Below are 26,257 nucleotides of genomic sequence, written 5' to 3' on the forward strand. Positions count from 1 at the left end.
AACTAATTCATCTGAGTGGAAATAAATAATAAATCGCCGAAGCGCAACTGAAAGGTGAAAGTTGGGGTTCAGTATCTTTTACTGAGAGAAAATTAAAATGAAGTAGTGAGATTGAACAAACAAGTTTGAGAGAGAGAGAAGAGGTTTTGTGGCAGACTGCCTCGCCTCCCTTCGAGGTATTACCCCGAGCTTCACAGGTGCACAGTAGCCACATAGCCCCAGGGAAAAGGGGAAATACATAATAAATGCGCAAAATTATTTACAAGTATTTACAGCTATTTACAAAATTTACGGGACAAAACTCCGTCGGATAGGAAAAAGGCGGTTGCCGGGCTATATTTTATGTTGTCTTTGATGAGCTCAAAATCAAAATTTTTGAAGTAATTGCACGTATGACAAGAGAGTGCATCTCTGAAGAAACTTGCACATAGTTCAGCTATGTGCTCATCTATTTTGTTGATTTTTAACTCTCGTCTTAGATCTTTCATTCTCATGGATCTGGGGGCTCCTGTGATATATCTGAGGAATTTATTTTGAGTAATCTTCAGTTTCTTTTTTTGACTAACAGTGGTTGTGCTCCATGCAGGGGCTGCGTAGCTGATGATCGGTCGAATACATTGGAAGTATAGGGTTCGTTTTGTTTTGAGTGATAGTTTTGAATTATAGTTTAATATATATCTAGGATAAATCAGATAATATGTATTTACATAAAGATAAAAGAAAACAAAAACTGGTAGTAAAATAATTTTAATCTCTTTATTGAGAAGAGAAAAATATCGAGAGCTATTAAGATTTTTTAAATTATTACTCGCGTATTGAACTGTTTTTTTTACATATGTAGAGTAAATAGTGCATAATGACAGGTAGTAAATATTCTTTTTCTATACCCGAAAGCCAACTAAAATTGAAATGGTTTTACTACCAGTTACTTCTCTTTACCATCTCACTTTCTGGTCGGAAGGGAACATGAGAGTGCAAGGAGTTAAATATCGGAACCAAAATTTCAAGAAAAATTTAATAATAATAATAATACACGAATTGGCAGGCACAAAAGAGGGTACTAAATATAGGTGAAACAGGATAATAAACAATACTTTTAAACTATAAAACCACATTTTGAAATTATTCCCAATATGTAATTATTAATCAACTCTAACTATGGATGAAGAATAATAAATATTTAAAACCAATTTAAAAGTATCCTATTTCATTCAACCGGAAAATCATTGCGAAGATAATTTTATTCGCTTTCAGTTTAAATTTAAACTAAAAGTTTGCGAGAACAAAATAATTATACTTCACTTCAGGGTATACGGATTTCATTAATTAAAACGAATGTCGTAAATTTAAATTATAGGTTATGTTATAGTTGCATAAAAGTTTCTAGTCATGTTAAAGTGGCTATTTTTGATATACTTTTTCCTAGAAACTACTGAACCTGGAGCATGGAAATTTCTCATAGCAGGAAATGGACATACAAGATTCTATAGTAAGTGAGCAGTTAAGAAATATATTAATTAGATGAAATTTTTATATCTAAATAAGGAGTATTTCGACAAAAATTTATGTATTTATCTACGTAAGTTGGTTAGAAAAGGTTTATCGAAGTTGTAAAGATACAGTTTCAATATATTTTCATTTAAAGTATAGGAAGCATTTCATATATGCAGACCTGTCAAATATTACGTGTTTCGCAAAATATTTTATAGAGTGGTAGACATTTACAACCAGAACGTTCCGAATCTTTGGCAATTTTGTTAATATTTTAAAAGCTTCGCCACGAAAGAGCTGGTAGTAAGAACAACCTGCTTCCCTTAGTAAAAAATAAATTTCTGGCGGAATATAAAATTAACGCTATTTTTAGTTTAGTAATTTTCATTGCAAGTAATCCCCCCCCTACACATCAAAATATCATATCGAATGCAATTTTATTGCTTTTCTCTTGTGGGGTCACTATTAAAGATCAGGCGTGATTACCCTTAAATTACAATTTATACAATTTAATTCGCTACCAATTTATTTAAACTTTTTCAGACAGCGGGGCAGTTGGCATCGTTGAAAAACTTCCTTGGCATTTACTTTAAATATTAACCCCTTGGGGAGGGATGATTCAGAAATGCATTCGTACAAATTCAGAATCAGGATGGTAAAACAATAAAACGATGGTAAATTAATAAAAACGGTAACTTAAATGTAGTCGTTGCTGATTTGACAGACTTGTTTTGCCTTTACTTTAATTATTGTTAGTTTAATCATATATATAATCAATATTAATTCAAAGTATAACTAAATAGTTTTATTTTGAACAAAGTAATGGTGAATTAAATAAATCAAACAATTATAACTCCGCCCACAAATAAACTGCTAAAGAGTTACTTTGATTACCAGTTTTATCTTTTTACCCTGATTGATACGGTTTTTTGTTGGCACGTATTTGTGACAGTCGGCGCGAAAGGGTTAAACTGAAAAAAATATAATTTAAAAAGTTGCTAATTTTAATCACTTTTACTAAAAGTTTGATTTTTATCAATCATCGCGTTTTGCATTTTTAGTTGCCCGTGGCAACCTGTGACGGTTATTAAATAAAACAAAATTTTAAAACTTAATTAATTTATATCAATACATTTAGATACTTTCATCTATGAAAATTTGCATAAGAAGCAATAATTTTGATTAATGTAACATAGTTTTAATATGCCTGCATCTTTATAAAAGTTCTATTTTAAAGCAACTAACTCCGATCTTCACTATTTCGAAATATATATTCTAACAGCTAAGTCAATAACTTATCATTTAAAGGTCAAAGCCGAACATTACATCCACAACGCCACAACTCCGAAAACCGATTTTGAAATAACACGTGAATAAAAACTTGCGGAGAGGGAATTAATGGATATATAATACACAAGTTCTAACTCATTATAAGTAAAGCAAACTCAGAACAATTTAAAGGCGAAACGTATTTTTTCATTTTAAGTTTCTTCCAATTAAATATTTTTCAAATATAATAGTCTGTGACAAAGTTTACGTTTAGTTCTAAAGCCCAATTATCGCTCACACTTACATTTTAGGTACTGCACGTCTGTGGTATATAATAAATACACCTGATATACAATAAGTTCGAGCGATGTCTAGCATTTATAATGATACCAGTTGATATTGCTATATTTGAAATTTTAGATACGAACATCCCGGAGATGGGGAATTATTGATTTTTACGTAATTCGTCTGCTTCATGTTACATTTTTCCTTTTTAAAATAATTTTCTGCAATTTGAAAATTATAAAAAATGGAGGGGATATTTTTCGGGGGCAAATATGTACTAGGAATAGATTTTTAAAAATTTCAATCATACTTTTTTTTTTTAACAAGATTTTAAAAACTTTTCGAAGGTGTATCAATCGATTTTTATGAATCTGAAGCTTAAGCCAACTTAATTTGTAGAAATCTATTTAAGATCATCTTTAAACTTTTTTATTTTAACATTTTCTTTCAACCGAATCCATTTACAGTATTACAGTAGCACATTGTATTACCTCAAGAAATTTTATATATATATTTTATGTTGTCTTTGATGAGCTCAAAATCGAAATTTTTAAAGTAATTGCACGCATGACAAGAGAGTGCATCTCTGAAGAAACTTGCACATAGTTCAGCTATGTGCTCATCTATTTTGTTGATTTTTAACTCTCGTCTTAGATCTTTCATTCTCATGGATCTGGGGGCTCCTGTGATATATCTGAGGAATTTATTTTGAGTGATCTCCAGTNGTCGTAACCCTATATATATATATATATATATATATATGTGTGTGTGTGTGTGAGTGTGTGTATGTATGTATGCATAAAACCTCAACTCAACTAATCTTTTTGTGTTATTAATTATCTAAATCTTCTTCTTAATTTAATTTATTATTCAAAACTAAACTCGTTCTCTCACTTTATTATTCACATTCTGTCTTGTAATCCGTTTTTGGTTTCAAGTTATGCATTAATTATCATTTTATAGTTTTTCCTTTACTAACCATAAGAAACCCCTTCCTTCTCGCTCCCGTGAAATTGACGGGGTGAGATTTCGCCCGCTATTTCTCTCTCCCGTGATATTGACGGGCTGTCATACCTGCCAATCTTCCGGATTTTCCGTAAGATTTTATTTTCATATTTAAAGTGGTAGCAATACTCATGTTATTCCAATTAACTTTTTGAATTATAATGATAATTATAAATGAGTTTGACCACCACTACATATAAATAATTACAATAAATATATAAAAGCATAATAATCCGAGCACAAGCGAATTTCAACGGGATCAAAATATAAATATATTTATAAGTCAGATTGTTTTTCGTTAATTTTTTTACAACCACTCTGAAAATCAATTCTCGGAAAGAGTGAAAGTTGGCAGGTATGGGCTGGAGTGTTGAGTAGAAACGCGCCAATAAGAATAAAACTAATTCATTTCTTTTGCACGGAAAAAATTTTATTTCTCATTTTACACACCTGATGGCAGTAGCTGAATATTTTTAAGGTAATTGTAGATAGTTAGTTTATTTTAAACTAGTTGCAGCATTAATCAAATACGTCATACAAATAAAAAAGCCAAAAAATAGGCACTTTTATGACCGTTTTCTTGAAAATTAACCGATCGTTAAGGGGTTAATAGATCAGTTGTAATTACTCAGATTTTCCTTTTTCACAAAGACAAAGCATCATTACAGGACTATTTCGCAAGACTTTTCCCTAATTTTTATTGGAGAGTACTTCAATTTGTGTGTCACTTGGATGGTCAGAAATGGTTTTACACGAAATTCTCCATAAAAATCTTATACGAACTTTATTTGATTCTTAAATTTCTGCCTTATTTCGTACAAAACCCAAATATTGAAGGTTTATGTAATAAGGACCAAATATTAGTATAAAGTATTATTAAAGCTACACCACTATTGATCAATTTAAATACCAATACTGGGTATTAATTTAGCTACATCAAATATGGTTCCAGGTACCGATATTAGGGTTCAGTTATGGTTTAACGTATAACCCATGTATCTGAAAGGGGTGTGAAAAGTGCAAACACCTAAATGAAAACCAGAGATATCAATAACTGTACAATAACATAATGTATTTTATTTTTTTAAAAAAAAAACTTCCATTCATAAGTTAGAATAATGGTTTAAATTCTTTAAAATAATACATTACTTTTGCAATACATTTCTAAACACAAATACAGTAACCTTTTTTGACCTTGCAAAAAGATCTAAAAAAATATTTTGTAGAAAGGATATTCGGCAGAATTCAATAAAGTTGAATGAGTGTATGATATTTTTCCAGTAGAATAATTTAGTTATTCTTTTGCTTGGGGTTATTTACTGGAAAATTGAAACTAAGCACGTATAAGGAAGAACTGATTTAAGAAACACACAATGGCAAATATATTATTGACCGGTTTCTTTATATTTTCAAAGACCCAGCGTTGCAAGATGAAAACTAATAACAAAAAATTGCAGACAAATCAGAAAATCGTGGATTTGAAAAACTAAAACAAAATTTTACTAGAATTCTAAAGCTCTCGCCCAAAGAGATCATCAGGAATATTTCATTCAACAATAAAAGCCAATTTCTGTAATTGTTATTTTTTTAATGCATTTGTAAATTTTTTTAATAAAATTGTAAAAAAAATCATGCTCATCAATATACATATTAAGTTTTCATTTTGCAAAGAAATATAAAATTGTCTATTAATAAATTTGTGTAATTTAAATATTCTTAATTACTCAAAAGCAGTATTATTATATTTTTTTTGACTAATTAAGTGTTGAGTAATTTATGTATATTTTTGTGTAGTTACAGAGATTAGAGTTGTAAAATCTTAATATAGAAATCTTAAATCATAGAAATCTTAATCCAAGAAGGGCCGATTTCTGCCATTGTTCTGTTATTCAACGCATTTGTAAAATCATAACATCGATGTACATTGAGCTTTCTATTTGCAAGGAAACATAAAATTATCAATTTTATTTAATGGTACTGATTATATAGTTTTTATGCAGTTTTTCATGATACTTATTGCATTATGAATTCATTATGTTCTTTTATGGTGCTGATTATGTATCTGTATAAAATAATACTAGGGGGCTCGCCCCCTGCTCGCTACGCTCGCCAACCCCCAGAACTGCTTCGCAGTTCCATTGCATATTGCTTCGCAATCTTATAAAAACATTTTAACAAATTTAAATTTTAAAATAAAAATGCCAAATATTGAAATAAATTACTTAATGAAATTTATACACTTCTCTGCCCCCTTCACAATTTGATTATCTTTTCTTCATGTAGCTGAGAAATTTGGAGCTGTAGCAGAGAATATATCTCAATAAGAACTGCTTTCCCGTTTAGAATTCCGCCATTCATTTCTCTGACGTCTGCCAGAGATATTTCGACGCCTAATAGCAGGCATTTTATTTAGGCAGCAGGCACTAAATAAATAAAAATAGAACTAAATAACAAAGATATCGTTTTAAATCTCAAATCAAAATAATTGTTTGTAGAAAGTTTGTTTTGGTTTGAATATTCGCACGTTTGTTTAGGTTTGAATATTCGCACGATGCCATTGCCATTCTATTGTAACAAAACAAAAATTTTATCATGAAACTAAAAATTTATCAAAGGAACTAAAGATATTGAATTCTTTTTTTAAGAAATTCAGTTCCGTTTTCTTTTATCCACTCTTATTTTTGTTTATCAATCTATTAATTCAGAAATGCTTTAAATCAAACGATGCTTACGGAAACAATGCTTATGCGAACCACCCGAAAAATGATTTGCTGAATTCTCATTGGTTGAAACTAAATTATTAATTTTATTAATTAATTAAAGGAAATTTTCATAATTTAAGACCTTATTGCACATCTACATAACAATACCTTTAAAACGACACCTTATTTGTTTAATTCTGTTGCGTAGCTTGGGAGTTTTTAGCGAGACAAAATATTGCTAGCCTATTAATATATAGATTAGGTAATTTCAATAGCGTTGTTATATTAAAAAAATATTGTTATACTATAATAACTATAAGCAATTGAAATAATGTTTAAATAAAAAAGAAAAACGTCTACATTTAGACAATAGTAAAAATAAATTTTTTAACACCTTGTTGCTATATTTTTTATTAACAGTTTGTCGCGCCATGTTGAGACACTGAATACCGTTAGTCCTTCTGAAAAAAAAACATTCATCTAACTCTGTCAATTTAGGGTTATATTCAGAACTCTTCAAATAATTTTAATGGCAAAAAAATCACTTCGAGAAAGAAATTTAAACCGTTTCTACGGCTTTCCTCATGAAATATCACTAAAATATTTAACGACAAAAAATGTATTTAACGTTGAGAGACAGTTATAGAAACCGATAAAAAATACATAGCTATAGGGGAGATGAGGCTAGTGTTGATATAGTAACAAAAGAATAGTGTAAACAAGTGTTATATTTCTGTTACTTATCATTCGGTTCTCTGTAAAAATTGGAGAAATGGCACAACTGTATTTCACTTTCAAGTTAAAAATTGAATTGTTATTTAGCAAATTAAAAAACAAGGTTTTATAGTTGAGAAGTAAATTCGTAATTTGATTTATGATTGCAATTTTAGACTATTTTTATTCATGCTTTTTTTTCATATGCAGGGATGTCACAGGCGACTAAAAATGTAAAAATTAGTGATTAAAACTCGCAACTTTTCCTGGCATATTGCTTTCGGTTTGCTATTGTAGGGAACAGTTGAGTCCTAGTGGTTCAATTTATCTGGACACCTGAGCCACGAAGCGGCTTCCTTTTCCATTCATCGTGCATTTAAGTTCAGTTTGTGTTTAGTGAGATTGTTGTATATACACTTCAAGTACTTTACTTAAGTAGCTATCTATTAATGGAAATAATAAAAGTAGCTTGCTCTTAACTAGATTTGTTACAAAAATTTTAGTTGTAGTTTTAGGTGAGTAAAAATGTGTCAGCACCAGGAAACGCCTTGAATATGAGGACGGTTAAGAATGCTGGGTATGTAGGGTACCTCGGTATTTGGCGCGTAGCGCTACCAACCGATTCATCTAATACTGGTTTGTTCTATGCTCAAAAGTCATAAAGGAATAACTTATACTGGTACAAAATTAACGGGGGAGATCCCCAGGGTCAATAGTATATAAGAGTTTTAAAAAAACAGTGGTACTATCATTTGAAATATTTTGATATGATACAATCTGACATGAGGAATGCGGTTACTGGGATATATTTAATGTTGTCGTCTATTAAGCTGATGTCTAGCAAATGATTGAAATTCGAGGCCGTACAGTTTCTAGCGTCGCTATAGAATTTACTGTTGAGTTAGGCAATGAAGCAGTTAATTTCTTCTATGTCTAGATCCTTCCTTAGCAGTCTGTTGCTGATAGCTCTTGGGGCACCAGTCATGTATCTTAAAAATTTGCCTTCTGTGTATGACAATTTTTTCTTTAAATTATCACTGATAGTGGTTAGGGCGGGGCTAGCGTAGGTAAGAATTGGTCGAATGGCTTGTAGGTATATTGTTCTTTCATTTGCCAGGTTTAGTTTTGAATTTTTATTTAAAAGTGCTTTTAGTGCGTAAAACGCACCTCTGGCTTTTCTAATGAACTTATTGATGTGAGTATTCCAGTTAAGATTGTTCGAAAAATTGTAATGCCAAGATACTTAGCTTGTTTAACGGGGGTGATTTTAGTGTTAAATAATTCGATCGTTGATATCTTATTTTTGCACTTCTTGCCATTAATGATGATTAAATTGCTCTTATCAGGATGAAGCTTGATTCTCCATTTTGCACACCAAATTTCCACTTCATGGAGGACGATTAAGAATGTTTTAAATTTAAATATGAATAATTTGCAATGCAAATCATGGCGGTAGTTACGACTGAAAAATTAAAAATTATTTCAGTTTTTACAATTTCTTTCATTTGTAGTCGCCCGTGTCATTCCGGCATATGAGATAATATGCCATGAATGAATATATTTCTTACATATTTAAATTGTCATTAATTGTCACATATTTTATTGTCGTATATAATTTTTTAATGATAAATTTTTAAAGAGAAATAGAATTTTGAAACTGACAAACAGGATTATCATACTATTTGTCTCGAAATAAAAAAACGTTTTTATTTTGTATTAAAAGTCATGGTTAAGCTTGTATTCTCATTAGTTGAACAGCTTAATTACTCGTGAGTGTGCTTGCAAGATATAATGATCACTTTAAGAAGAAATAAAATCGAAAATGATTACAACCACTCATTAGTTAGGACGAGAAAAAATGTTTGTTTAACTTACTCGAAATTTCAATAGTTTTCCTTTAAAAAAGATAGCATATTGCAGTTAGGAAAAATGTCCCCATTTTGCTTTCTCCCTTTACAACTAATCAATTTTGTTGATTTTTTATTTTTGTATATAAATTTAGGCTTCATCTATGATAAATCAAAGATTTGTTCATAACCTTCAAAAAACACATGGCTATTTTTTATCGGATGATTTGGAAAAAAGTCGAAATTTTTTATTTTCATGGCTTTGTTTTTCGTTCGTAAATTCTGATTCTGATCTTGGAAAGTGGTTTTCCTCTGATTATGTTAAAAATTGTAGTATGAAAATGAAAGATATTATTGGTATCAAATACTAACATAGTTATCACAATTGACTATGTGGTCCCGGTTCTTCAAGTTATTATTATTTTTTTATTTTTGGAAAAAAAAATGCAAGGTTTTCAAGGGCTGAAAGTTTATATAAATTAAGACTAAAAGAGGAAAAACTGGATATAATATCATTTCATTTCAGCTTATTTTCGGAAAGAATAACTTGTCTATCTCTACCAAGGATTTTTGAATAGTTATTACCTACATATGGCAATATTTTCTAAGCCATGCGAAGTCAATAGCTTATGAAAAGCTTATGGTTAAAACAGTTAGAGCATATTTTACCTCTCCCGAAAATCAGCTAAAATTAAAATAGTTTTCCGACCTGTTTTTCCCCCTTCTTTTCCGCTTTACTATTAAACTTTTAAAGAGACCTATGTGAAAAAAGTGGTTGCTTATAATTAATGGCTATTTCTTTCTGATACCTACCACTTTTGCTTTGAGAAAGGATCGCACTTTATCTTCTAATCCAAATATAAATATTTATATTGTTACAACTCTGACTCTATGTAACTCTGACTCCATTATGTTCACAACATTAAAAAAAAAATTATCACAGAACACAAACTACGTGTATTTAGAAAGAGCATAAGTAGCAGAGCTAAGAGTACGAAACATGTATTGAAAATACATATATTTTAACAGTGCTGACATTTAGTTTAAAACAAACTATCTCCAATTGCATTAAAAATAGTCTGTTGTAGTCTACTAAGATATAAAAAAAATTCTGGACACAAGTGATCGACATATTAAAACCTTTTTGGTCCATAACTTTGGAACGCTCTTGCACGAATATATCACGGGCACCAGAAATAGAAGACGTAAGCTCACCTAGTGATTTTGGCGTGAGCGAGGGGAAAGGATTAAATATGTATTCTAGTAGATAGAAATTTTCCGTTTCTGAAAAATAAATTCTAATTATGGAACAATTGTGCTACCATTTTTTATTTTTAATGGAAAAAAGGCCTTTTTTTTAAAGGTCTGTGCCACTAATTGTTAATGATATATATTCAATGCAGTCGAGGTATAGATTTAGTCATTCATTATTAAAATTTTATATTGAAAAAATACTATTATACGACAATAACTCAAATATCTGCAATTTGATTTGGAATTAAAGAACTGTAATGTTTTGTGACTCAAGTATTAACTATTGATAAAAAGGAATCTAATTTGTTTAAAGCATAAATTCCCTACCTTTCTTCCCTAAAGAATTTTCATTTCTTAAAAAATTGAAAGATTAAACTTATTAGTTTAATCTTAATTGAAAGATTAAAGTTGTTAGTTAATAAGAATCGAAGCAAGAAAATATATATGGTGTTGGTAAAAAAATTCACAGATTTTATTACAGAACAATTCATTTATAAAAATGCTGAATAATTAAATTTAAAGAATTTGTAACCTAACCTTTTGTTTTAGACTAATTTAACAATACATTAACGTCAAAGCTTAGATTAGGGTTATTTAAGAAAGCCTTGTTTCTAATGGTAGCTCATGGGATTGTAATCCTCGAGTGAGTGATAAAAACAATTTTACCATATATTTAAAATTTCTTTGTCCTTGGAGAAATTAATATTATATCTTACCGAATGGATTTACAATAAAGCCAGGGTATTAGTTAATATACTAATAATATAAGTTTACTCTAATGATATTAGATGAACTTAAAACAATGAAAAAAATGCAGACTTCATTCATTACATGCGCTTTTGAAATGAGATTTTTTAATTAAATCTTTCATAAAACTCATCAAATTTAAATTTATTATAAATTAAGCTCTGTTTCAATTTTATAACTGAATTCAGTTGTCAGAAGTAGGGCATTATAAGTAGTGAAAATACTGTAGTAGCTATTTTTTTCTTAGTTAGTAGTGCAGACTGCTACATTTAAAAAAAAATGGTGTAGTGATTAGTGCGATACAAAAAACAGTAGTTTGTAACGATTATTGGCAACTACTTTTAAAAAACTTGCTTAGAAAATGAACACGGTTTTAACCTGACTAAATTTTCGATTTTGATGGGTAGAAATCTTCGCAGGTAGAGAAATCTTCAATGGATGCAATGAAAATTACCCTGTGGCTCCAACTGAGCTTTAACAGAAATTACGTAATTAAAATTACGATTAACTAATATTAAAACTAAGCATTACGAAAAATAGATAATTAATCACTTCGGTCACACTTTCAGACGCGAAAGCACAATCGTGAAACATTGATGTTATTTCAAAGAAATGGAACTTATTTTCGATATACTTAATTTCTTAGCATTTGTCAATTTCGCATTTTTTAAATTAAATATTCTCCGTCGAAAAAAGCATAAAGAGTTGATGGTTAATTAAAAAAAAAATTTTTTTTGGAATAACTAACTGGCTCATAAAAACTGAACCTTAACCCTTTCTACCTCAGTGTTGTTAGTCTGGCAACACTTGATCCAAAAATGTTTTAGAAACCACGTAAGACCAACCAACTTTTAGTTATCCCTATTCTGAAAGCAACGAAGACGTAAAGCACGCCTCTTCATAACATTAGCTTCGTGTCATTTTAAAAATATATAAATCTTTGAAGTGGTAAATTATATAACCCTACGAATTATTTAGAAATAGTGATGGATAAAAATCTACTAAATTGAATTTATTAAACCAAGAATCACAATTGATAAACTACCACTTTAAAATATATATTTGCCGTCNCTGCAACTGGCTTATATAAGCATGAATAAATATTTCTTAGTTAGAAGTTGTCGTAAACTACAAAAAAAAATTGTAGTTTTTCTGACCACTGGCTGAACTTTAACCCTTTCTAGCTCAGTTTTGTTAGTTTGGCAACACTTTATCCAAAAATGTTTTAGAAACCGTTGGAAAAGTAAGAATATTCATAAACTTTTAGTTACCCCTATTTTGTAAGCAACGAAGACGTTAAGCACGCCTCTTCATAACATTACATCATGCCATTTTAAGGAAATTTAACACTATGAAGTGGTAAATTATATAACCCTACGAATTATTTAGAAATAGTGGTGGATAAAAATCTACTAAATTGAATTTATTAAACCAAGAATCACAATTGATAAACTACCACTTTAAAATATTTATTTGCTGCCCGGAGCAAGTTGGCATCTCTGTCTTGAAGACGTCTGAGTCACGTCAATTATTGTTTTGACATAAGAAACAAATGACGTCTTCGTATGTCAAGTAGTTAACTCAATTATTAACAGTATTAAAATAAATCATGAAATTTATTTTATAAAATATAATACAACCTTCTTAACATCGTTGTAAATGTTTCTTATACAACACGGAGTTTTAATTAAAAACGGTTAATGGAGTTTTAATTTAAAATGGAATCATTAGGAAATATGCAATCGAAACTATGAAAAAAGTATTAAATGTACTATACATATGTTATGAATAATTGCGAAGTTAGTGATGCAATACATAAATTAATTTTTTTTAAATATAAAACATTTTAATTTAAATTTCCTTTATTTTCAAGTCAAATTGAACGTTTGAACTCTCAAATGGAATAAAAACATCAAACATCGTAGAGAATATTTATTCTAAGATAGATTTTCGATATCTAAGGAGGAAATAATGAAATATATACCACATAACGTTTTATCTTTCTTTTAAAAAAAAGTTCGAAATGAATAACATCCTAGAAATATTTTTATATGTGCATGATTCTTAAAATGGGAAACATTTTCGTATAGCTGGATCTAAAAAATGTTTTCGATTGTTTGTTGTTGCAGAGAGTAAGTTGAGACAAGGGAAATACAATATCTGTAAAGATTGGTGTTTTTTTTTTTTTTTTAAAAAAAAAAAAACAAGCATTTAAACAAATGTAGCGATAACATAAAAATCAAATTGTTCCCAGTCATAATAAAATCATTTTATCGACTCTATCAAAAAGTTTTTATAAAAACCTGACTTTTAAATTTTTTTAGTGAAAACCAGGTGAAAATCATTTTAAATTTTTAAAAAAAAATTCACATTTAGAAAACAATATTTCTGAAGCAAATATTAGTGAAATTAATGTAATTAGAATTGCTGTATTTAAATAATAATAAATAATTGAAAATTGTTATTCTGTGTTAATTATAATCGAATTAATTCACATTTAATTCGCTCTAAAAAATTATTTTTGTGCGTGATTTTTAAAAGAGAAAAGATTTTGTTTACTAAAAAATATTTCTTATTTGTTGCTACTAGAAATATAAATAAGTTTTTAAATTATTAGTAAATTCAGGTTCGCAAGAAATATGCTCGTTAAAATTATTATTTTAATTTAATGCCAATAAATGTAAATTATGAATAATTACGCATTGCAACTTAGTATTCCGTTTCAATCCTAATCGAAGTGATTCGCAATTAATTAATTCTAAAAAAAAAGGTTTTATTTTTGCTTGGTTCTTAAAATAGTAAAGATTTTCGAATATTTAATTCTAAAATTTATTTTATACAGTTTGTTGTTGCATGAATGAAATTGGTTCGATTTAATTTAAGTTAATGGTTGCAATGTAAAGAAGAATTAAATATGCATTGAAAATTATTATTCTGTGTTAATACTAATCAAATTAATTCACATTTCATTCAATCGAAAAAAAAGTTCTTTTTGTGTGTGATTCTTAAAATAGGAAATGTTTTTATGTATTCAAAAATATTTTCTGTGTTGCTGCACTGTTAGAATTTTTATTCTAAAATTATGGTAAAATAACCGTCAGTAGTCTGTTTATCGGATTAACCATAAAGTTTACGGTAAAGAACATTTTTTACCTTTACGGTTTTGAAACCGTTTACAATTAGTATGGTTATAAAACCATGAACACGACAATATACTTTTTTTAACAACTTACAAAGGGCATGGTTTCAAAACCGTATCGTTAATTAATAGGCATTAATTACGCATTGAAAGTTATTATTCTGTGACAATCCTAATCGAAGTAATTTGCAAATAATTCATTCTAAAAACAGGTTTTATTTGTACGTGGTTCTTGATATGGTAAATATTTACGAATATTTGATGCTAAAAAATATTTTCTGTGGTTTGTTGTTGCAGGAAATAAGTTAGTTTAAATTATTGATTAATAGTGGTTTGTTGTTGCAAGAAATAAGTTGATTAAAAATATTGTTCTTAATTTAAACTATAAAATGCAAGCGAAATTCATATGCATTGAAAATTATTATTCTGGGTCAATCTTAATCAAAATAATTTCCAATTAATTCATTCTAAAAATGGTTCTATTTGCGCATAGTTCTTAAAATAGTAAATATTTTCGAATATTTGATACTAAAAATAATTTTCTATGGTTTGTTGTTGCAAGAAATAGCTTTTGTATAATAATATCTGTTTCGATCTATATGCTTTTTTTATCATATAATAATTTAACCAAATGAAATAATAAACGTGATATTAACATGAATTTAACACGGGAGCAAATCACTTTACGCCCAATTGGGATAAAATTCATATATTGACTTTATCGAACAATGAATATAAATTAAGTGAAAACAATTCACTGCTTGAATTCGTTATCAGTTTGAGTTAAAAAGTAATCATATTTTAAAAGTCATTCTGAAGTTGAATGCAATATAATAGGTATGTGAGTTAAAAGTATTTAAAACAGCCTACCTTAAATAATAATATTTTCTTGATGTAAAATAAATATTCTCGGTTAAAGTTGTTAAAAAGCATAATTAATCACGCATTTATTTAAAGTGTTGTTCTATGTAAGTGTTAATAAATGAACAACACAGTTTTTAATTTATTTGAAAAATTTATTCATTGTAAATACTAATAACGTAAAATACAATTAGTTACACGTTTAAAATTATTATTCTTTGTTAATTACATGCATAGTTATAAAAGAAGCAAATTTTGTATTAAAAATTATTTGCTTTAGTTAATGCTATACTCTCGTTTCTTGATAGGATTTACTTAATAAATGTATAAAAGGATTGAATTCTTAATTTATATTAAATAATGATATATGACGTAGAGAACAATGTTTAATAGTTGGATTGTTGGGGTAGTATTGTTGTTTCAATTCTACAAACAAAGCACAACCATCATTGTTACGACATAAAATAGAGAGCAATATCGGAAGATTACAGTTGAATTTCTATGTATTTTTAATTAACAAGTGATGAAAATAAATAAAAATATAAAATATATGATTAACCTCATTTAAATAATACTTAAATATTTTTGCTAGAAACGTTTGCAGGAGGAGGATGATTGCTATTGTACAAATTAAAAGTGTTCCATTATTATCTAAAAAAAAACATTATATTTCTCAATCGCACTATCGCTGAAAAAAAATAATAAATAAACGATACTTGACGTAGCGACAGTTTTGGGATAAAAGAAGCTGTAGCTGTTCAAATAAAATGTTGCAGTTAGTTTCCCTTTTCACTTTACTTGTATCGTTCTCATATGAGCCCGGATAGCTCAGTCGGTAGAGCGTTAGGCTTTTAACCTAACGGTCCAGGGTTCGAGTCCCTGTTCGGGCGAAACAAAATTTATATTTTAAAAACAATTTTAAATTAATTTTATGAGGAAAACCGGATTGAGTCAGAATCCGATAAAACAAAAAATCGAAATGAGTCTTCTATCAATTGAATAACGTCATAAATAGGAGTCTAAATGATAGAGTTGTTCATAATCTAGTGACAGCTAATACTTGTGAAAATTCTTCTTATTTTTCACTACTACTTCCATCCAGTAATGTTCAACTTCACTTTAGGACCTGTTATTAAACCATCATTAAAGTTAAATTATTCCATAAAAAAAATTAAAATTCATTGAAATGGGCCCAGCTTAGAGATCGATGCTATGTGACGCGCACAACCTAAGTTCTAGTTCAAGCTTTTTCTTATTGGTTCATATGCTTCAACCAGTCTAAACGGTTTCCTCGATGATGATAAAGTAAACCGATTGAAATAAAAATAACTTACTAAAAATATCACATCTGAAAAAATTCTTATACAAGAATCGTGTCCATTTTTTCATATGAAATATTTCTATTAAAAGAACTTCAAAACTTAAATGTGATAGAATCAATAAATAAGGACAAGTGTATTACATAAAAATCATACTCAAAAATAAAAATACACTTAGTTTTCTATAGTGAAATGTGTTTTGTGAATTATATCCTTCTAGAAATTAAAAAATGAACAGATTTAGAACTGAAAAAAAAACGGTATATTATTTAAAAACACAATCATAATGATACAATATAAAGGAACTGAAAGGAATATTATCCAATTATAAATTATTTATCTAATAGTAATGAATCATATGAAACTTCTATTAAATTGAAACTATTATTATCGTAGAATAAATTTTTCATTTTAAAAAAGAATTGCATAAAAACATATATTTTGTGTGACCTACGCATACTTTGTACTTTAAATTTTGCTACAAAAATCTAATAGAATTCATTCTAATCTTATAGAAATCTAATCTAATTCAAATCTAATAGAATAAATTTTTTATTTACTTTTTTCATTAAATCCGTTCGAAATTTTTATTTGCAAAATTTTTAGTTACTAATAAAGTTATTTATTCAATTATTTAGGGACAAAATATAAAATGAAGCAAATAAATAATAGAAAAGCATTTATATATATATCTTTAGATATTGTTTCTGGAATTGTTTTTTAAACATAATTGTTAAATGTTTTTCATCTAAGTTTTAAACACAATATTTGTTGAATAAAGTGAATAAAAATACAATTTCGAAACAAGACTTTTAGTTTTTACGCTTTCACGCACAAAATAAGAAATTTGGTTTAGATGTTGAGTTATGTAAATTCATATTAGAGTTGGATATATTTATACTTTCTTAGGCAAAAAAGAATAGTTGGTATTGTTTAATAATTTCTTAAATATAAGAAAATATAATTTATAAATTTCACAAAACAATTGCATAATTCTTTAACCTAACGTTTAACCCGTAGAAACTATAAAACAATGTTATAACATAAGAATGCTTTTTTCCGAATCATTTTTTATCTTTTTCAAAATAAATCACTTAGTAAATTAAAAGAAAATATTTTAGATAGACGTCCTGCAACAATTTGATGCACGAAGGAATTAACCGAAAACATTTTCTTTATTTAGATCCGAAATTCAATAAATTATCATTGGAATTTCAGTCAATAAACAACTATCATCATTTTAAGTAAATCTTATTTAGGTTTTTATTAGAATTTGACGATATATATATATATATAGTAGCAAAATACTTTTTTAAATTTTAGTATTTAATTTTTCTACTGTATAATATTTTGATTTTCATATTTATAATATTTTTTTATTTGTTTACATTAATTTTAATATAATTTATACTATCGAATTTTCCTGGTGCAGAAATTTTTTAATTACAAATTTACTATAATTTTCACTCAGCCATTTTTAACACTTTAGAATTTTCATTTTTTCTCTACTTGTATGTAAGTATCTGTGCATTAAATTTCGAACTCGAAGTAAAAGTTTTTTGTTTTTGTTATGTACCATTTACACTTATGTTCCAAAGTGTTAGTTTCAAATTAATGTAAGGTGCCATTAGTACTAATTTTGTAGCCTTTCTTTGGTTAAGGCAATATTGTTTTTTTTTTGTCGAAAATTACGAAATTTAAATAAAATTCGTTTGTTTGTTGGTTATTTATCGGTCATCAAATAAACGAAAACCTTGATACAAATAAAATTTTTTAGCCATCATGTTTTATTGGAAGATTCTTTAATATGAACTTTGAAACCTACGATGCAATGTTTTAGCTCGGCTTATGAATTTAGAATTGAAACTTTAAATCAGACATAATATTAAACAAATAATATCAAGAAACTAAAGCTGTAAGATATTATCTGTTTGAAAACTTCGTTCTTTTCAAAAGTATATGAATAGCAAGCAACAGTCGTCACGTTTCAAGCCTTTAAAAAATAGGCACCCATTTTCAAGACTTGATAGACGAGAATGAGAAGAAACAAAAGTGATTCGTCCGATTTCACTTTTGTTTCTTCTTAAATCACGTTTTTTTTTGTTTTTTTTTTGTTCTCATTTACGTCTCGCAAGTCTTGAAAATGGGTGCCTATTTTCGAAGCTCTTGAAACATGTCGATTATTACTTGCTATTTATGCATTTTTGAAGCAAATGAAGTTTAAAATAGGTATAATATTAATTGAAACATTAACAAATATGCTTTTTACATTTAATTTGCATTTTAAAGACACGATAGTTAGAATTAATTTGCAGAATTTTATTATACACATTTCGAATTTCATAATAAATTTCAATAAAAATACCGCGATAACCGATTTTTTATGTTTTAAAACCTTTACAATTCATATAGCTGTGTAAAAACATGGTAACGTACATAATAATGATTGTTACAGCAAAATATTAAAATAGGCTAAATTCTGGCACTTAAATATTCACCACTTAAATGCAATTCCCCCTGCTTGTTTCCACAACAAATCTCTCCCTCCATAATTTATCTTTGAACTGAATAACTTAACTTATAATCAAATCAGCAGTACATTCCTTACCGCGAGCCCATGCACAACAGGTATTACTTCTGTGTTTGTAAAATGACTGTGTAATAAATGCTCCGCGCCAGTAATATTTAAAAAGTAAATTCAGAAAGCACAACGCTTTATACAAATTAACTAAAGTAGAGGAACTTATTTTAAAATGCATTTACAGTTAATCCACTTTAATTTTAATGTCCCAGGTGAAAAACTTAATCTATTTTATTAGATTTTCCAAAATCCTTTTATTTTTAGAACTACTTTGACAATTGCATTTAGCTTTTATCCTCCATTTAATTTTTTATCCACTTAAACTATTTAGGGTCATCGTTCCATTGCACTTTTTATAAAAAGATAAAAACTGATAATTCAATTATTGCATTACGGAAATTTATCTTAGAAAACAAGGCCTTTTTTTATTATAATATGTATTTATAATTTGGATTTGAAAATATAGCACATCCGGGGCTGATGAAAAATGCAAAAAGTGGTATAAACTTAACTCATTTTTATTTATTTAATAATAACTACCTAATAGAACTACCACTATAACTTACATTGCAAAACAAATGACACGTTGGCAGCTATGGTGGTATAACAAAATTTTTTGCCGTAAAGTCGTCATTTAAGCATAAAGAAATTGATAATGGAGACTCTTTAACTTTTTGACGCAGAAGGAACACAAGTGTCCCATTTATATATTTTTTCTGACTCTCTAATTACAAGTTAAAATATATTTTGGTAATTTTTAATTATAAAAAAAGAGTATAATAGATACTTAACAAATATGTTAGATTATTGAAATTATTTTTGCACTAAAATATAAAATCGAAAAAAAAAGTTAGAATTTTTTTTCATTCTTATTCAAAAATTTACCAATAATTGATCTTGAAAATTAAAACAATTTCAATAATGAATAACTGTTTCTCTTAGATCTAAATAACTGCAAATAAGTGCACATTTGAAAAATTATTGTTTGGAAGTGAGGGGTATATAGAAGATTTCATCCTTAACACAGAAAAGAACAGCTACATTTCATGCTGTATATCACAGAGATGCCAACTTGCTCCGGACAGCAAATATAAATTTCAAAGTGGTAGTTTAGCAATTGTAATTCTTGGTTTAATAAATTCAATTTAGTATATTTTTATTCACCACTATTTCTAAATAATTCGTAGGGTTATATAGTTTACCACTTTTTAACACCTGTATAAAACTGTACCTTGTAAAATGCAAGCATAGGTAGTCAAATATTTCCCAAATTTAGTTTGTAGTCATTTACCGTGTTTTCAATTATTATCGCTTGTCCGGAGCAGTTGGCATCTCTGATATCATACCAAAATTTATTAAAATGCTTAATATTATATTTTTCAATTATTTTGATCTAAATTAATAAAAAAAGTATAAAAAATATGTTTAATAAAAATTTTGAGTCAAAGGGTTAACAGTACATTTTAAAAAACGATAACAGATATAACATGCGCGTAATAAAATATAAAAAAAAATATTCTTTATACAAATAAGGTTTAATTGAAATGAATAATCCCAAGGATTTGCAAATACTTTATTATCTCTGGCGCCGACGAATAAAATTAGTGAATGGGCTCTGTTTCAATTAGTTCAAATTCAATTAGACTAATAAAGACAATGTGTCATTTCTCACAGAAAATTAGCATTTTAAACAATTTTTCTTTAAAATAGCAATTTTTCTCTCTCATTAACTTAAACAGTATGTAAAATGTTTGAAGTACAATTCTAAATTGGCGAAAAAGTTCTGTTAATTGCATGCTCTGCTTTTTTCTGGTAATTTTATTTATTTATTACATGAATTGCTTATTGCTTTTCAGCAAGTACTTTACAAACTAAAGCCGGCTAACATAACTTTTCAATAAAATATTTTGAAACTTAGTTAAGTCTAGACCGAAACAGTCGCAACGCCTAATGAAAAAAGTAGGATGTGGTAATCAACTTACTTCAAACTAACAAGCAAATGTTTTAAATTAGATTTGGCACTCACAAAATATTTAATTTTAACATTTCACTTTATATCTAAAATTAATACAGTGTATAGTTTTGAATCTAAATATTATTATTAAAATGGTAATATGCCGTAATTAAGCATCTCATGTCGTCCTATTATCTTACTACCACAGTTTTACTTTCAATACGACGTTGTAATTTCTGAGACAGACATTTTCACAAAGCGTTTTCTCATAGATTGTAAAATTATTTGTAAAGTTCGTCTATGAATGTTGTTGCGTGCTAAAAACTTTGAAATTATCATTTCAAATTTGTAATCATCATTATAATAAAGAAGAACTTCCAAAATACTAAGGAACCCAAATAGAAGAAATATTCACTTTCAGACTCATGTATATTACCAAAATTATTGCAGTATTATATTACTGAATTTATTGCCGAATTGTAATTCATTACTGAATTCCAATTTATTACCGAAATTGGAAATTTGTAAGAGTGGTTTTCTTTTACTTAACATGTAGATCTCATTCCAAAAACCTAAATGGAAGAAATACTCGAATCATTTCTCTGTATAATGAGATTTCGCACAAAATGTTTTCACCGAATTTATTACAAAATTTTGATTCATTTGTTCATATTAACAAATTCTGATTCATGCATATTTCCAAAATTATAGGCATATTATAATACTAAATTTATTACCGAATTATAATTCATTACCGTTCATGCTTATTGAATTTATTACTAAATTCTGATTTGTTAGTTAATTCTAATTTATTACTAAATTCTAATGTATTACCGAAATCGGAAATTCAAACGTGTATTTTTTTTAACTTAACATGTGAATTTAATTACAAAAACCTAAATGGAAGAAGTAAGTACTTGACTCATTTGTCTGTATGATCAGAATTATGGTAGAAATTTTTCATCGAGTTATTTTACCAAATTTATTACAAAATTTCGATTCATTTATTGTTATTACCGAATTCTGACTCACGCATGTTGCTAAAATTATTGGCATATTATATTATTGACTTTATAACCAAATTATAATTTATTTCTGAAATTGGTAATAAATTGAGATTCAGCAATAAATTCTATAAGCTTGAATGGTAATAAATTATAATTCGGTAATAAATTCAGTAATATAATACGTCTATAATTTTGGTAATATGCGTGAGTCTGAATTCGATATTGTGACTAATTAAACCGGAATTTTGTAAAAAAATTCGGTAAAATAATTCGATGAAAAAATTCTGTGATCATTCTGATTATGAAGACAAATGAAATCGGAATGTTTCTTCTATTTGGGTTTTTGTAATATCTACATGTTAAGTAAAAAAAATACGCTTTTAAACTTCTTATTTCAGTAATAAATTGGAATTCACTAACAAATTATAATTCAGTAATAAATTCAATAAGCGCAAACGGTAATGAATTATAATTCAGCAAGAACTCAGTACTATAAATACTCCAATAATTTTGGAAACATGCATGAGTCAGATTTCGGTAATACGAAAAAATAAATCGAAATTTTTTCATAAATTCGGAAAAATAATTCGATTGTAAAAAATTGGAAATTTAAACGTTTATTTTTTTACTTTATGTGTGGATCACATTAATAAAAACTAAAATAGAAGAAATACTCGATTTTATTTGTCTGTATGATCAAAATTATCACAGAATTGTTTTATCGAATTATTTTATAGAATTTATTACAAAATTCCGATTTATTTAATCATGCTACCGAATTTTGACTGACGCATATTACCAAAACTATTGAACCATTATATAACCGAATTTATTACCGAAATTGGAAATTTTAATATGTATTATACTTTTACTTAACATCGTCGCTTTGAAACTAAACCGTAGTAACTCAAAAAAGGAAGTTTCTCAGGAGAACGATTTCTAACTTTTCAGGAACTTCCACCGCAGGTTGACTCGAAGCTATGGCGACTATTGCAAAATAGTTTACATTAAAAAAAACCTGTTTCTTTACATTTTTCAATGAAACAGGCCTGATTCTTGTAGCATTTCTAATTTTGTGGTAATTTCGAAATAAGTTAAGGTACTTTGAGTTGCAACACTTTTCTCTAAAACTTTTATTAAAAGTGGAGAATTATTTCAAAATACAACTATGTTCTTCAAAATATCCTCCCGAATATTACATATTTCATTTCAAAATTTGACATACAACAGTGTAGGAAAAAATTGCTCGCCTGAAAGACCTGCTTTTTTGAGTTACCACGGTTTAGTTTCAAAGCGACGTTATCTCCTCCAAGGTTTTGTTGCAACTGGCACACTGCTACTCTATTCCCTAAAACCAAGATGGTGAATCGCGCCAATGTGATAACGATTTATCTGCTCTCTAAATTAATTTTATGAAACTATGAAGATAACACGTTGTTTCTCTAAAGGAGTGATTTTTTTACAGAAAATGACCCAAATATCTTATTTTTCGATTTTTTTTTTTTTTTTTTTTTTTTTTTTTTTTTTTTTTTTTTTTTTTTTTTTTNGTTATTACGGTTTAGTTTCAAAGCGACGACATGTGGATAGCATTAGAAAAACCCAAATAGAAGAAATACTCGAATCATTTTCTGCAATCAGAATTATCGAAGAATTTTTTCATAATTTTTTTTTTACCGAATACATTACAAAATTTCGATTTATTTATTCGTATTACCAATTTCTGTCTCACGCATACTAGTATTACGAAAATTATTGGCGCATTATTTTACCGAATTTATTTCCGAATTATAATTTATTATCAATCAGGCTTATCAAATCTATTACTGAATTTCAATGTTTTTCTGAGCTCCAATTTATTAGCTAAATTGGAAATTCAGAGGTGTAGTTTTTTTCTTTTTTAAATGAGGATCACGTTGATAATGTTGATAGAGAAAAGAACAAAAAAACTAAGTGATTATAGTAAGCGACAATTTTCACGCTACATTGTCGTGTGAGTTCTTCTCTCAGGGGAATATATTTCGTATGAAAGTGTCGTCACGAATTCATTCATTAATAAAGCTCATTATGACAACTCAAATAAAAGAAATACTCGATTTCATTTATGCGTGGGACGAATTTACTGGAAAAAATCATATTGTGAATAAATGCCTTCTGGTTAATTAACTATTTCCGAACTAATTATTCAAAGAAATCCAAAATTTCAAAATAGCTATGAAATCTCAGTAAAAGCGATTTAAAAAAAATTTTCATTCATGCATTTTGTTTTCTTGCATGAATTTAATATTTTATTAATATTAAAATGTAATTAAAACTATTATTATTCCATTACAATTTATTATTTTCATTTACTTGAGCATTTAATTGTTTTTGTCCCCAATAATAGTTAGACTCTGTATTTCATAGAATTCATTATTACTTTCTCGCTGGGAGATTTTTGTAAAAGAAAACAATTTTTGAAAAAACTATTTTTTCTAAAATTCGCACTGAAAGATAATTAGTTAATTTTTATTTTCCATTTTTTATATAAACAGCAACAATTTAATTTTATATACGATAGTATTCACTTGTTGTCTTTCTATTTTTAATAAATAAACTGTAATTTTTCAAGCCACTAAATTTATAGGGAAAAAAATTTACCTTCAATTTATATTCTTTATCAACCTTTACACTGTGATAAATTTCAGTCTATCTCAACGCTGTAAATGGTGGCAACTACTTTACATTACAGTTGTGTTATGTACATAACTTTTGTATTTAAGTATTTCACTACATTAAGAATGTTCTTTTGCACTACTCAGTGCAAAGTATGCCTCCAGTATTTGTTACTAAGTAACGCTAAAATTTATAATTACAGTAATATAAGTTACATATAAGAGTCAGTAAAGTTATTTTTACGATACAATATTATTAATTTAGGATATATTATGTACAATATTTTTTAATATAAAATTAGTTAATCAAACATACACACAGTACAGTGCGAATATATGAATTCAAACAAGGCTTAACAACCAAAGCAGGCGGATATAAAATGTTATAAAATTATTTAATATAGTTGGCAGATATCTGTAAACTTTCTTATGACAACATACTTATCTTTATTTTACACTGTAAAAACTGTTTTGTAATATCTCTCCAAATATCATGTTAAATAACCCAAAAAAATGAGCTCAGGAACACTGTATTTCGAGTTAATGAACATTCGATTGTGTAACCGACTGTTCATAATCATGTGTTACTACTATGTTCATGTAATCGAGCGTTAAATACTGAAAATTGAATAATTTTGCAAAAAACTTTCTCGCTTTTACACCGCACGAGAAATATTTTCACTTCGGAAAATACAAAAATTGGCACTTGGCGAGCTTTGAATATCAAGAAACGCCAAGTAGAATATCGTGAGTTTCAAGTTTGTTTACAATATGAAACAAGCTGGTGAGAATATGTTGTAATTTTCAATGCTGATATTCATCATCAGAAACAAAACTTCACCGTCTAATGTGTATGTATGTTTTTGGTTGTGAAATTAGGATAATTATATTTTAATTTCTTAATCTCTGAGAACTGTATAAACTGATTTTATAATGTATAATTTCTATCCGCTTCTATTCTGTTAAGCCTAGTTCGAATTCGTCTTAAGATTCTCTCTGTGTCTGTGCTACGCTGCTGTTTTATTTACAAACTAATTGTTTCTAAGAAGTAGTAAATATATGCATTCCAATTAATGATTCTTACTTTATATTGTATTGTGAAAATTACTTTACTGACTCTTGTGTGTATCTTGTCTTACTGTAATTATAAATTTTAGTGTTACTAGTAACAAAATTACTGCGGCTACTTTACACCAAATAGTGTAAAAGAATATTGCAGTGAAACACTATATCCAAGAGTTATGTAGGTGTTTCACTACATCACTTTGATGTATTGTAATCGCCACTATTTTTGTCGTGGAAATACTCTAACATTTTTTACGATTAACAGTTTACTTATTTGTTTCTGTGTAATGTTCAGACGCGCGAGATAACTTCAAAGTTTCACCTCCCCTGTTCGATTGTAGACTTTGGAAATTTTGAGAAATTTGG

General features: G+C 27.8%; 1 long non-coding RNA gene and 1 other non-coding gene across 2 annotated transcripts in view; one reads left to right on the forward strand and one right to left on the reverse strand.

Annotated features, from left to right (window-relative positions):
• Positions 1 to 26,257, reverse strand: part of LOC139426786 (uncharacterized) — a 69,128-nt gene that overhangs the window by 15,101 nt on the left and 27,770 nt on the right. The window lies entirely within an intron of this gene.
• On the forward strand, positions 16,132 to 16,204 carry TRNAK-UUU (transfer RNA lysine (anticodon UUU)). The gene has a single exon. It is a non-coding gene; the product is annotated as a tRNA-Lys (tRNA).

Source organism: Parasteatoda tepidariorum, chromosome 10 (assembly GCF_043381705.1).
Source record: "Parasteatoda tepidariorum isolate YZ-2023 chromosome 10, CAS_Ptep_4.0, whole genome shotgun sequence".
Taxonomy (NCBI): Eukaryota; Metazoa; Arthropoda; class Arachnida; order Araneae; family Theridiidae; genus Parasteatoda; species Parasteatoda tepidariorum.